The sequence below is a fragment of the Lynx canadensis genome, chromosome A3 (genome assembly GCF_007474595.2).
Source record: "Lynx canadensis isolate LIC74 chromosome A3, mLynCan4.pri.v2, whole genome shotgun sequence".
Lineage (NCBI taxonomy): Eukaryota > Metazoa > Chordata > Mammalia > Carnivora > Felidae > Lynx > Lynx canadensis.
In genome coordinates, this window is record NC_044305.1 from 5,433,669 (window position 1) to 5,449,020 (window position 15,352).

The window sequence follows — 15,352 nt, forward strand, 5'->3', positions numbered from 1 at the left end:
GATGGCATCCTGGTGACAGCCGCGTGCCATCTTCTCTTCAGTGGACAGTTCTGCCCTCGTGTTACAGGACAGTAGTGACACGTGGTCCCCCCCCCACCCCCCCGCGTTTCAGGCGGGGCGGCCTGAGCTCAAATCTCAGTTCTGCTGCTAAGCACATGAGCGACCACGGAGAAGGGGCCGGGCTCCGTGCCCCCCAGGTCCTCGTCTGTGCCTCAGGGGATCATAAAACACACAGCTCTCTGAGGATTAAAGGGTAACACACGTTCAGCATTTCAAATAGTGTGAATGCTCCACAGACGTTATCCCGGGGCATCTGGGGTTTTCCGTCTTTGGTTTTCTCATCTCTCGCTTTGAAATAAGGCAACTATAAATGCTTGGGTCCTCAGGGACCAAAAGACAAAATGCTGGGCCACAGGGTATATTCCACGGCCCTTGTTTCTTGCCCGGAGACTGATCTTGAAACCTGGAATGTGCTTACAGCAAGGCCGATGTGTCACTTTCTCCACATCCCTGCCAGCACTGGGTTTTATCATTTTATCATTGTGCTTCTAATGTAATCAAAATGGTTTTGTCCGCATTTCTTCCTTTGCCTACAAGTCTGTGCATTCTTCCAGGTAACAGTCAACTGTTAACGGTTTCCTCGGGGATAAATGGCTCGTTGGCCTCCTTTGCATGGTCCTCAAGTGGCTTCTGCCCCTGTGGAGATGCCCCTGTGGAGGGGCATCGTGCCCCTGTGAGGTCCGCATGGGAAGCAGCTTCTGAGCACGAGGGCGAGACGGGAGAGGTTGTGGCTCGGGAAGGCAGCGAAAGCCTCCGCCGCACCCACCCCTTCCCCCACCTTCCCTTCACCTGGGTGTCTTCAGAGCCTGGCCAGCTGAGGAAATCCTTTCCTGGGACTGGGGTTGCAGCCCCGGAGGCTAGGGGAGGAAGAAACTAGAGGAACTGATTGCATTTCTAGAGCAACGAGCCAGTCGGTGAGGCAGACGGAGACTCCATTCCTGTACCCGCGACCATCGCCCTCCTGCAGCCCCCTGCCCGCTCCCCCAGGGCCCCTGGGCACCAAGGAACGTTCCTTCCAGACTATGGGGTCAGAATAAACCCCTCCACCGAGCTGTGAGAAGGCGATGACTTTCTCTCCTTCTCCTTAATCACTTAGGCTCCCGGTGCTGCATTAGCCAAACACCCAGAACCCCTTCTTGGGTCCTCCCTCAGCTGGAATCATCCAAGAGCCCCCCAAATCTTCTTCAACAGGTGGGGGTGCAGCTGGTTCCCCAACAAACGTCGCTGCTGTTTACAGCGTCCTGCCACCACGCAGGGTCACTGCTGGAAATGACGCCCGAACATTCCTGCAGACGCTCGTCTGCTCTGCGAGGATCCCCGGGCTGGCTAAGCCCTGGCCGGGGTTCTGGAGGCCACCCACACTTGGGACCTGAATTCAGCTCTCAGGGGGGCAGGCACTCCCAGACCCTCAGAGCGGAATGACAGGTCACATCCCCGTCCTACATGCTCCCCGGGGCCCCAACGCCCAGCACCCCGTTGACCCCACCCGGAAGCCCCCTGAGGGCACTAGACAGAGGCGTGGCCCCTACTTTGGCAGAAAGGAAACTGGGGCCCCCAAGGGGTAATGTTCCCAACGTCATCTGGCCGTTGGCCCCAATTCAAGCCTACACCCAGTATCTGGACTCCCCGTTCAGTGCTCTCAACGCCTTCGCATTTAAGGTCGCCGGTGAAAGTCATCTTCTGGGCCCAGGAAGCCAGGCAGGATGTGACCCCGCCTGCCTCCTCGGCTTCATCCGACTTCTTCACACAAATTCGAAATGCTTTCCCACCTGCCTGTGCACCTGCCTCCCTCTCCCCACAGGTCTCCAGGGAGGCCTCTGCTGTCACCTGCCACCAGAGGCCTGTCCCCACCTCTCTCCCCCTCCACCAGCCTCCTGCCACCGGCTACTCTGTTTCTGTTTTCCACTTGGTGATGTGTCTCTTTGTGTCTCAGCTCCACGGGGCCGGGGCCCGTGACTCCCGTTCGCCCAGCTCCCGGTGCCCAGAAGGCCCCTCGGGAAACCCCGAGTTCCAAGAACGAATGCACGAGACGGGTGGGCTTCTCTCGGCTCCTAGAAATGGATCTGGTCTGCCCCCGCGGCCGCGAAGGTAGGGGAGAGCCTGCCGGGCCAGACAGACAGACCCCCCGCCCCTTCCAAAGCTCCGGGCCCTGAGCAACCGCCCCCCCACACACACACACCCCTGCCCCCAGGCTTTCGGGGGTTCTTGGGGAACAGCGTGGAAACCCGTCCCCAGGGCCGGAAGCAGCCGGGGCCTGGCCCCACTCAGCCGGGGCCTGGCTGGGGCGCTGGGGCCCAGGGTCTAATTATAGAAGGCAGGTTCTGAGAGGAAGTAGCTACTCTGATTAACACCCTGGGGTTTGTTCACCCCTCACTGAGACAGTCCCCGCCGGGAGAGGAAATGTGCGAGGCGAACTCAGCTGCCGGACCAGGGGGCCTCCGGCGCCCGGCGCGGGGATGGCCTGGAGGCTGGTCTCCCACGGGCCGTGTCCGGTTGAGCAGGCCTTACCCCCCCGCAGCACCCCGCTTTAAGACAGAGCGACCTGGACCGGACTTGAGTTTCAAAGGGGCTGTGAACCGTGGCGCTTCGAGCAGGGCCACCAGAGCCAGGAGCCCTCTGAACCTCAGCTTCCCCGTCTGCAGAATGGGTTGACGAGAACCGCGCCTTTCACAGAGCCTCTGGGAGGGTTCAGTGGTGAGGTTCGTGCCGCCAACTGGGCAGCGTCTGGCGCAGGATGAGGGCCCGGTAGGTGTTCCCTGTGGTCAGGCGGGCAGGGCCCAGTCAAAATGAGAACGTGGGGCCCCTTGTTCCAAAGACACTCCACATTTCAAGATGGAGACAGCACAGCATTAAACGTGGGGCGGGCGCCCTTCTGAGCCCCGCGTGACCGTCCGGGCCGCCCGGCTGTGAAGTGGAGGGGAGGCCCCGGAGGTGGGAGAGGGTGGGGGTGGGGGGGTGCTCCTCACGAGGAGGGATCCCTCTACACAGCCATCCCCGGTGGACCTCAACACGACCTCAACACTCAACAGCCGTCGAGTGGAGAACACAAGAGCCCCGCGTGTGGCAGCTTCACACACAGGTCGCTAGAGCGGCTCGCACGGAACAATGCCGTGAGTGGACAGTCACCGCCAATGTCGGGGAAAAACCAGGACAGGAGGTGAAGCCCCCGCCTTCTCTCCCCGCTGAGGCCGGCTCCGGGTGGGGGTGCGGGAGCCACGGCAGAATTCAGCTGCATCTGTAACGTTTTCTTTCTTAAACACAAAGAGTGGGGCGCCTGGGGGGCTCAGTCGGTTGGGCGCCCGACTTGGGCTCAGGTCACGATCTCGCGGTTTGTGCGTTCGAGCCCCGCGTGGGGCTCTGGGCCGACAGCTCAGCGCCTGGAGCCTGCTTGGGATTCTGTGTCTCCCTCTCTCTCTGCCCCTCCCCTGCTCATGCTCCGTCAAAAATGAATAAACCTTAAAAAATATTAAAAAGAAAAAAAGACAAAGAGATTAGCAACTTGTGACAAAATCATAAGAATGTTCAACTCGGGGGTGGGGGGGGCCTTTGTTCTTTTCTCAAGTTCTCCGTATCTTTTCAATTGTAAAAGCAGGTTTCGCCCCTTTGAAAAGTTTGAAGGCCATCGGACTAGAGAATACCTATTCTTGGGGCGCCCGGGTGGCTCAGTCGGTTGAGCGTCCAACTTAATCGTGATCTCTCGGTTCGTGGGTTCGAGCCCCGCATCGGGCTCTGTGCCGACAGCTCGGAGCCCGGAACCTGCTTCAGATTCTGTGTCTCCCTCTCTCTCTGCCCCTCGCCCGCTCACGCTCTGTCTCTCTCTCTCTCTCTCAAAAATAAATAAACACGAAAAAGAATTTTTTTCAAACAAGATACAATTCACATTCCATAAAAGGCACCCTTTTACAACGTCCAATGCCGTGGCCCTTAGTAGGCACACGCTCGTGCACCTGTCCCCCCTCTGATTCTCCACCAGGGACCTTTCTCTTGTTCCCTCTCTCTCTCTCTGCGACTCCACTCCTGATTTTCTTTCGGTTTCTGTTCGTGTGTCTGCCCGTGAGTCACTCCGTTGCTTCTCACACACGTTCTGGTTTTCTCTGTTTTGCCATCTCTCTCCCTCTCTCATTCTGAGGGGGGCACAGGCAAACCCAAGAAAACAAATAGAAAGCAACCCGACAAATAGAAAGGGCACGCTGGGTGCTCTGGAGACAGACAGGGTGGGGAGAGAGAACGTCCAGCCAGACGGGGCAGCCAAGGGGACGCCTCTGAGGAGGGGACGGTGAAGCCGATGCTACAGGAAGAAAAGCAGCCACTGCTGAGACGCGTCCAGGCAGAAGGGCAGCATGAGCAAAGGCCCCGGGGCAGGAAAGAACCTGGGGACGAGCCAGGCAGCGACGGGGGAGCTGGACAGGGGCCTCCCTAGGCACCAGACTCATAGGCTCCGACGCAGGAGCCCCGGCCACCCCACGGCGAATGAGTCACGGATGAACCTCAGAGAACCTTCCAGCATCCCTACGGGGTGGGGCAGACCACATGCTCAGCACGGGGGGCCCTGAGGTGGGCATGATCCACCTCTGCCTTGGAAAGAGCCTGCAGGGGAAAAGCACAAGCCGGGCTCCAAACAAAGTTCGTGGGTTGATGTCCTCGATTATCCAGTTCAGAAACACTGAGTGTTTGCTGCAGGCCGTGAGCGAGCACGCGCAGCACCCGGGCCTCACGGGGCTCGCGGTCTAGACCTTTCCTCCTGACCATGTGGGTCAGCTCTACCTCTCCTCCTGACCATGCGGGAGAGAAAGGCCGGTGCTGAGACGGTCATTTAGTCACCCAGCACGCAGCTGCTGGGGCTCCCTGCTCGGGTTGCTGCCCCAGGTCTGTGGGGAGTTAGTGGAACAGCCTTGGGCACATCAATCACCCTCTCTGAGCCTCGGTTTCCTCCTCGGTGTGAGAGCTGAGACAAAGAGCATCAAGTCATCAGGGGCCCCCACCCCCCACCCCTGTGCCGTTCAGAGAGCCCTCCCTGGCTGGCTGGTGGGGGGAGCTGGCAGATGGGGGGGGGATCCCAGCGGACTGGAGACCCGGCATCCCCCCCGGAGGGTGGGGTTCAGGCAGCTGGGGGAGGGGGGCAGCCCGTGCAACAGCTGGATACCGGCTCTGGCTCGTGTCCTTAAGTCACCGAGGGCAGCACCAGGCCGGCTGGCTGGAACCCAACAGCCTGAGTCTCATTTGTGATGCAAATGGCTGGCAGTGGCTTGGGGCCAGGGCACATGTCCCCAGCCAGGGCCCCAGCTTTTATTCCGGGCGGAGCAGGGGGGAAGGGAGGAGAGGGATCCCTCTCCAGGCGGCCTCGAGGGATCTTTCCAGGTGGGTTAGGGGTGAGCAGGGACCCCAGGGCCGGGAGACACGTTCCCCGAGGCTGTGACGCCCTCTGCTTGGTCAACGGAACGAGTGGGAAAGCGGCGGCTGGCAGAGGCCTCTGTCGGCGGGAACGCAACGGTCTCTCCGGCTTCTCCCCCGGGATCCCGCAGAAACCAGGGCACCCCCGCTTCCTGGCCAGTCCCCAGTGGCCGTCCAGCCTCTCCTGGATGCCCTACGAAGCTCTGGCCACGCGGACCTTGTCTCCATCTTGCTCCGCTCTGTCACCCCGGGCCCTCCCACAAGCCGCTCCTTCTACCTGGGACGGACCCCAGTCCTGCTTTGGGTCTCTGGCCCTGCGGCTTGTAGGTACATTCTTCTTAAAGACGGTGCCCCAGATCGTATCGACTTCAGGCTCCACAAAACCTGCCTCCGTCCCAGTGGTGGGAAAATGCCCCCCGAGCCTCTCTTCCGCAGTCCTGGGTGACCTGAGTAGGTCACATCCCCGGTTACGTCATCCATTCATTCAACAAATATTTACTGAGCAGCTATTATGTGTCGGGCGCTTTTCTGGGCACGGGAGGTAGACCAGGGAACAAGACAGACAAAAACGCCTGCCCTGTGGACGTACAGCCTACCAGGGGTCGTTGACAGACAAGTAAGGAATATTCAAGAAATAATAACTGGTAAATGTAGGCTTAAGGTGTGACGACAGCTACGGGGAAGGGAGAGGGAACGTGGGGCTGTAATTTGTTTTAATGTTTATTTATTTACTTTGAGAAAGAGAGCGTGTGTGTGCGAGTGGGGGTGGGCAGGGGAGAGAATCCCAAGCAGGCTCAGTGCTGTCAGCACAGAGCCCAACGCGGGGCTCGATCCCGAGACCATGGGCTCGTGACCTGAGCCGAGATCGAGAGTCAGATGCGTAACTGGCTGAGCCCCCCACCCCCACCCCAAGCACCTGTATGGGCTGTCATTTCTAATGGGGCAAGAGGTGAGCCATGTAGAGACCTAGGGATGAGCGGTCCAGGCACAGGGAACAGCAGATGCGAAGGCCCTGGGGCAGGGGCTCACCTGGGAGGACACAACAGTTCTCTGTGGTGTTTATCGGCCTGCAATTAATTATTCCAGTGATGGCTTACCCACTAAGACCTTGTATGTGGTAGGTGTTCGATAAATAAACGGAGAAGGCATTTCTGTAGGTATTTATTTGAAGGGAGGGCTTGGGGCTGGTGAAGCTATAAGGGAGACCCACCCGCACCCCGAGGCAGCCCGAAGGTCACAGGCTGGGGCTCAGCGGGAGCCTGCGGGCTGGGATCTGGGCTCTAGGGGACAGCAGACAGCTGTTTTCAGGAGCCTGGGGGCGGCCGGCATGAGCAGCTGAGAGCAAAAGCACGAAAAGAACAGGGAAGACCCCACAACGTCCAAGCTTGGTTTGAGGCACCTGTGAGCCCCCTGCAGACACCCCAGAAGGACCCAGGAAACTGTTTCGGGGGGGGCCAAGTTCCTGCCAAGTCGCCGAATTTGGGAAATGAATCTTAAAAGTGTGGCCCGCAGGCCCCAAATAGTCACTCCTACCATGTGCCCCCCTGGCAAGGCTCAGGCGCTCAGCGACGACATCATTGCCTTCTCCCCTTGCCCGAGTTAGCAGAAGACGGGACCTGAGTCCCGAGTCCCGCGTCCCGCCTGCACCCCAGGCGACGGGCAACAGAGATGCCCCACCCACATGGCAGGGCACCTCTGCCTTTGGCTGACGGGGAGGCCAGAGCGGGCTCGGTGGGAACCGAGGGGGGGCCCTTGGAGACGGTGCAGGGCACCCACACCTCGCAGGGCGCATGCACGTGCTTGGTCTGGGCGAGAACAGACGGACGGGCTGGAAAAGGCAGAGGCACCGGATGCGTCCAGGGAGAAAAGTGGGGGTGGGGGGGGAGGGGACAGGACGGGCAAGACTTGCCTTCGTGACCCCTGGTCGATGCATTGGTAAACAGAAGCTGTGCGACTTGGCCCGATCAGGATGCCACCGCTATTCGCAGCTGGGGGCTGGGCACACCGCTGCCAGCCTGGGGTGCCAAGGAGGCTCGCCCCTCAGTGGGACCTGTCTGTCCCCTCCCTTTGCACTAAGCCAACCACCCCGGCAAGCCATCCCCACGGAGAACGGCAGGGCCTCCCCTCCTCTGTGGGGAGGCTGGGGGGGGGGGCGGAGACAGCCAGGAGGGGCACGTGGAAGCCTCCGGGTTGTGTCAGACGCTATTCTGGGCGGCCAGGCGGGAGCAAGAGCGGAAGTCATGCCTCGCAAATGCAGAGGTGCCGGCCTGGGGGGGGGGGGACAGGGCGCAGGGAAGGGGACAGAACAAAGATGCCAGGGAGTGCTCTGGTCCGATCCCACACTTCCAACACCCAGGGAGCTGCTCCAAAGCCACGGCCAGGTGCCAGTTTTCATTTGGGGGGGGGGGGGTTAATCATTCATCCCCACCCGGTTGCTCTCCACCGTCCCGTGCCGACCTCAACCTCTGCTCCCAGACCACCCTCTCGCTTTGCAGGCCTCCCTGCCATCCATCCTGGCTGGACACATCGAGCCTCAGGGCATTTGCACATGCTGTGGCCCCCTCTGGCAAGTTCTTCTCTGTTGCCTCCACATACGACTTCTGCCCAGTGAGCCTTGGGCTGGACCCACCTCTTACCCACACCCTCCCGATCCTTCTCCAGCGACTCACCTGCCGCTTTCCTTCACAAACTTGTAACTCAATGATCTCTTCGCGTGTGCTCCGGATCGGGCGACTTCTCATCTTGGAAGATTATTTAATTTAAATTCTTCAGAATCCATATGATCAGTGAGTATTCTGAGTCACCCTGCCGTGTGCGCGGCACGGGCACCGTGGCTGGCTCCGAGACGGGCCTGCCACGCTCCTGAGGCACCTCAGCCCCCAGCCCGAGATGGGGGACAGACATCAGATGAGCCAGCAACTAAATGCGCTGAGAGGCATAAATCCTGACGGTGCCTTGGAGGAGGCGGGTGAGCGGGGCGCAGAGCGGGGGGGCAGGTGGCAGGGAGTCGGCTCGGGACGGGCACAGCACAGGAACTTCTGCGGGAAGGGCACCCAGGGCAGAGAGAACTGCTCGTGCAAAGGCCCCGTGATCTCTATCCCAGCTCCTCTCTGGTTCTGCAGTTCTGTTGGCTATGTGTTTCCTTGTTGACTGCCCGTCTCGCCCAGCCAACTGGAAGCCCCATGAGGGCAGGAATTTGTCTGCTTTGCTTTCCGCCATATCCGCAGAGCCTAGAACAAAGTCCGTACCCAGCCGGCGCTAACACATATCAGCAAGGTTCGCTGAACGCAGAAGCGACAAGTGGGCTGGCTGTGCACCATGGACGTAAGTGGAAAAGCAAGTTGAGAAGTAGCGAGGTCCCACAGACAAAGTATTTATGGCTGTGTCACCCTGTTCTAGCGGAGAAATCTGGAGGGACAAACACACAAATGTTATCGCCAGGGCGTGGGACCGGAGGGAATTTCTCCTGGTATTTCGCAGGCTTCTGCGTCCTTCCAACATCTCGCCGTGAGGTGACATTTATTTTTAATCTTTTGGTTTTTATCATTCTCATGCATTCATGGTACCACATTCAAACAAAGCATAGAGGAAGAAGAAAAGCCCACATTCGCCAGATATCCGCCCTGAATTCCGGGAAGGCTCCATTCATCAGAGTCCGTCCCCCTGCCCTGCCCCCCGGTTGCACCTGATGGTTGGGGGAGACTTTGTCCCAAGATCCATGCACAGGCCATAGAGCAGGAGGCTCCGGGCTGGGGTGAGTGAGTGTGGGTAGCGGCCTCAGAGGGGGCTGGGTTCCTCCCCAGCCTCGTGAAACCGACCGCCTCCCTCCCTGTGGACCTGGGGACGCGAGCCCCACACAGGAACTCACTCCCTGTTGGGGGCTGTTCCTGCCCTGCTCATGGCCTCTACCCCGTGAGGCCAGCCGGGAGACCTCGGGTACAAACAACGAGAAGGATGAGGTGACCGGCCAACACGTCACACGAAACGGAAACGACACCCCCCCACAAGTCGGTGCAGGGAGGGCCCCCAGAATTCTGGTTCTCCGTGGCGAGCTCTGTTGCTTTCTCCTGGAATATTCTGTCGCGGCCGTTCCTCATTTTTCCAGCATCACCGCCTTGCTGGCTTCCTAAGACTTGCCTGGTGACGTGTGCCTGGGGAGCGGCAGGCACCGCCAGCCCCCGACAGCCGTCTGTCTGGACTCGCCTCTCCTGGACACTTCACGCCAACGGACGCGCACAAGACGCGGCCCCACGATGGGCTTCTTTCATTTAGCCCCATGTTTTCAAGGTTCATCTGCGTTGTCGCATCCGTTAGGGTTTCATTCCTTTTTATGGCCAAACAATATACTTGTTGTGTGGACAGCTGATGTTTGTTCACCCATTTTTCAACTGAGGGACATTTAGGTTGTTTCCACTTTTTGGCTGTTTGCATAGTGCTTCTGTGCATGAGACTTAGTGTGGACATTCGCTTTACCGTCCAGGTGTCTCAGATAGACACCCGGGAGCGGAATTTCTGGGTCATATGGCAACTCTATGTTTAATCATCTGAAGCCCCTCCAGGCTGTTCTCTGCCTGACATGCCCACCAGTGACTTCCATCTCCTCCATGTTCTCACCCACCAACACCCCCCAACCTACCAACACCCACCAACCTACCAACACCCCCCGACCTACCAACACCCACCAACCTACCAACACTCACCAACCTACCAACACCCCCCAACCTACCAACACTCACCAACCTACCAACACCCCCCAACCTACCAACACTCACCAACCTACCAACACCCACCAACACCCCCCAACCTACCAACACCCCCAACCTACCAACAACCCCCAACCTACCAACACTCACCAACCTACCAACACTCACCAACCTACCAACACCCCCCAACCTACCAACACTCACCAACCTACCAACAACCCCCAACCCACCAACACTCACCAACCTACCAACACCCCCCACCCACCAACACTCACCAACCTACCAACACCCCCCAACCTACCAACACTCACCAACCTACCAACACTCACCAACCTACCAACACCCACCAACACCCCCCAACCTACCAACACTCACCAACCTACCAACACCCACCAACACCCCCCAACCTACCAACACCCCCAACCTACCAACACTCACCAACCTACCAACACTCACCAACCTACCAACACTCACCAACCTACCAACACCCCCAACCTACCAACACCCCCCCAACCTACCAACACTCACCAACCTACCAACACCCCCCCAACCTACCAACACTCACTCCACCTACCACCACCCACCAACCTGCGCCCCCACCGACCAACACCCCCAACCTACCACCACCCCCCAACCTACCACACCACTCCCCAACCCGTACCCACACTCCACCAAGCCTAGCCCACAGCCACCCCAACACCCCCCCAACCTCCCAACACTCACCAACCTACCAACACCCACCAACCCCCCCCAACCTACCAACACCCCCCAACCCACCAACACCCCCCAACCTACCAACACTCACCAACCTACCAACACTCACCAACCTACCAACACTCACCAACCTACCAACAACCCCCCACCTACCAACACTCCCCAACCTACCAACACCCACCAACCCCCCCCAACCTACCAACACCCCCCCAACCTACCAACACCCCCCAACCTACCAACACCTACCAACACCCATCAACCCACCAACCTACCAACACCACCAATACCACCAACACCCACCAGCGTGGTTCTGAGAAACTCCGTAGAGGCAGCAGCAGGACTAGAGCCCTGATAGCAGGGATTGCTCTGGGCGGGGGCTGCCCGGGCCCTTCTGGTTCTAGTCTGCTCGGCGCAGCCTGTGCGTCTGGGTGGCTCATACCTGTCCGGCTGGAGCCGGAGCCAGCAAGCAAGGGGTGCTACCAGCGTTGGCCCAGGGAGATCCCGAGACGCTCAGAACTGGAGGGGTGAGGAGTGCTGAGTCTCTGCAGAGACTGACCTGTTCTCCCAGGACAGGGCAGGGCGCGACAGCAGCACGGGTAGCAACAAAGGACGGGCGCCCCTCGAGCCCCTCCCTCTGGCGTGGCCCTAAGTGCTCTTTCCATGCCGGTCCTGTGAGGCTCGAGGAGGTGTCAGTATCCATTTTGGGTTGACGAGGAAGCTGAGGCTCAGAGAGGGTGAGTGGCTTGCCCACGGTCACACAGCTTGTAAGGGGAGGAATTCCGGTTCGAACCCCAGTCTGTCTGATCCCAAACCTTTGAATTATTAACCCTTGCACTAGACCATCTCCTGAGGCAAAGCCGATTTTGCAGGGGGGTGGGGATGGGGGTTGGCGGTCTATCTGTCCTTCCATCCACCCCTCCATCCATCTGTCTCTCCATCTCTCCACCCTGCCCTCAATCTCTCCTTCCTTGTCTCTGTCCATCTGTCTGTCCTTTCTTCCATTCATCCCTCCCTCCCTCCCTCCATGAAGACGTAACTACCTGAATGCCCTCCCGCTAGACATCAGGGCGAGACAACATATGTGGCCCCTGCCCTTCTCCCCCACTTGACTCTCTCCCGTGGTCCCTCACTGGTGAGAGGCACGGTAAGGCCTGGTGGGGACTGTGGCAAACCGGGTCTCATCGTTGCTGTAGGGGAACGCGGGCCCAGCGTTCCCAGAGAAGCTTCTGTTGGTGGCTGCTCTTCCCTTCCCACGGGGCTCTGTGAAACACGCCCCCACCTCATGGCTCTTCGTGGCAGCACCACACTTCACGTCTCGCTCCCTCCAACGGAGAGCCCAGCAGCAGGTTACGGGGCTGGCTTCGGGGTCTGCCGGCTGCTTGCTGTGTGGCCTGGGGCAAGCTCCCTAACTACCTCGAGCCTCAGTTTCTGCGCCTGCAGAATGGGGGTGTATACACGCATCTTACACAGAGTGGTGCGGATTCCAGGGCCGACACCGCTGAGTGGTAGGCCCGGGGCCCAGCCCAAGCGAGGGGCCCAGGAAGTGCAGGGTTCCCGGTCCTGCCCGCCCCAGAGGAGGAGCACGGCTGCCCCACACCCCTCGTGACTCTGGGGGCTCCTGTTAAACCCCGGCTTGAGACTCAGGACTGCGGCCTTTTGCACAAGCCTCAACCTGGGCCCGTGGGAGCCGAGCAGCCTGTGCCTTGGCCCAGGAGAGCTCATGATGCCGACTGGCCAGAGACCGGGTCCTGCTGCGGAGGGGCGGGCCTCTGGCGTGTGCTGACCGCTGGTGAGCAGGGGTAGTGGGAGGCCAAGGGAAGGGCAGGGGCGAGGCCCACCCTCCAGGAGTGGGGGCAACGGGGCACGCAGCCCAGGAGACCCAGTCAGCACCAAGCACAAGCAAGAGGCATCCCAGACTCACCCTTAGGACACTCAGAGGCCGGGCCCAGGCCCTTGTCCCAGAAAAAGAGACAGTTGCTTTAAAAAAAAAAGAAAAAAGAAAGAAAAATGACAGAAACAAGAATGGGGGTGGGGAAGCAGCTTACACAAGGAGACCCAGGAAGGCACCGGGGGGCTAGGAGGCGGGGCCGGTGTCTGAGCTGACACCAGTGGCTTTTGAGCTAGGGCTGTGGACAAAAAGGAGCCAATCAGGATGTCTGACAGGAGGGAGGCACCTGAGAGCTGGCAGGGTCAGTTCGCACCAGTGGTGTAGGAACTGGGAACTGGGATTTTATTCCAGAGCAATGGGGAGCCACAGAGGCTTCTATGCCAGGAAGCAGCGTGTCCTGAGTTACCTTCTTAGAATATCGAGTGGGTTATGGATAAAGAAAATGTGGTACACACACACGCGCACACACACACACACACACTGGAATATTACTTGGCAATGAAAAAGAATGAAATCTTGCCATTTGCAACAATGCAGATGGAACTAGAGTGTATTATGTGAAGCAAAATCAGTCAGAAACAGATAAATATATGATTTCACTCTTACGTGGAATTTAAGAAACACAACAGATGAACACAGGGGAAGAGAAGGAGACATAAGATAAAAACAGAGGCGGAGAAAAACCACAAGAGACTCTTAAATACAGAGAACAAACTGAGGGGTACCGGAGGGGGGGGGATGGGCTAGATGGGGGATGGGCATTCAGGAGGGCACGTGTTGGGATGAGCACTGGGCGTCGTATGGAAGGGATGAACCACTAAATTCTACTCCTGAATCCATTATACTATATGTTAACGAACTTTAATTTAAATATAATTTAGAAAAGAAAAGAAAACAAAGGAAAAGAAAGGAAAGGAAAAGAAAAGAAAACAGAAGAGAAAAGAAAAGAGAAAAGACAAAAAAAAGAAAAGAAAGAAGGAAGGAAAGAAGGAAGGAAAAGGAAAGAAAAAAAAAAAAGAAGAAAAAAGAAAAAGAAAAAAAGAAAAGAAGAAAGAAAGGAAAGAAAAGAAAGGAAAGAAAAAGGAAAGGAAAAGACAGAAGGAAAGAAAGGAAAGAAAGAAAGGAAAGGAGAAAGAACAGAGCACGAAAGAAAAGAAGAAAGGAAGGAAAGAAAAGAAAAAAAATAAGGAACAGAAAGGAAAAAAGGAAATACAGAACGTAAGAAAGAAGGAAGAGAAAAGAAAAAAGAAAGAAAAGAAAACAAAACTTCCCTCCCTGTCCCCTCTCGTCCCTTATCCCTTCCTCTCCTTCCTATCCCCTACCGAAAAGACCCATCGCCTCCCCCCCCTCCCTCCCCGCCCCTCCAAAGAAAAGAAAAGAAAAAAAAGAAAAAAGAAAACTGCGGGGGTTACCATAGACAAGGGGCAGGAGGGGTTAAGAGCAGCTGGCTCGGGCTCATCAGGGGCGCCCGGATCGATACAAGCAAGGCGACAGACGCCGGAAGAAGCCCTCCCCATTTGCATTTGCAGTGCGCACCCACAAACTTCTTTCCTGCTTTTCGTTACTCAGCCATAAATGATACAGAACAGCGTGAAGAACCAAGGCAGACTCTCGGACAGTCTTGCCACCGTGGACATCGGGCCGCTTCCTTCCTCCCACTGTTACACACGCACGCAGATGATCTCACTCAATTTACGCTATTTTAGAATTCTCCCCCCGCCCCCCGACGGTGTTGGTTCTATAATTTAGGAAAAAACACCTCTGTTTTGAACTTCTCTAAAAATGCCCCCCGTCGCGGGACCAGGGGAGCCAGCGGGCGGCACCCAGAAGCCAGCAGGAGACGACACGGAGCCGTCTCCGATGCCCCACGCTCCGTGGTCTGGTGGGCCGGGCTTGGGGAGATTCACCCCATCATTCGTGGCCAGGCTGCCGTCACCCCGCTGTGCACACCAGGCTTCGGGGAGAGCGGGCGGGGGAGCGGGGCTGATAAGCAGAGCTGGGCACTTATCGGCCGCAGCCGGAGGCCCAGGAGGTATCTGGCGGGCCAGGTGCCCACTCCAGGCCGTGCCCTGCGCAGACACCCGGCCCCACGGCGCTCTGGGCAGCTGTCCCCGTCATTCTCGCTGTGTCTGGACGGTCCCCAACCCAGGGGCTCCCGGTTTGGTGTTTACGGCTCCGGGACAGGAACCCAAGTGTGACTCAGCAGCCGGGGCAGGGAACGCGGAGGGCCACACGCCCGAGCTGGCTTCCCGGTGAAAGCCAGGGAAGGACGGGGCCGCTCCTCGGGGCAGGTCGGCGTGGGGCCTCCGGAGCTGGACGTCTCGGGTCCAGATCCTGGCTCGGCCACACACCAGCTCTCCGGCCCTGGGGCAAGGGGCTGAATCTACCCGGCCTTGGTTTTCCCATCTGCAAATGGGGCACAGTCCCACGTCGCTGGGAGGGTTTGGGGGAAAGAGTAGACACAAAACCATAGGAAGTAGTTTTAATAAATGTCAGTTTAAGTAAGTCCTGGGGCTCTGAGGACAACCTTCAGTTCCAGGGGGACAGACCAAAACACGCTGTGGGGGGGGGGGGGATGGCTGTCGCTGGGGGGGGG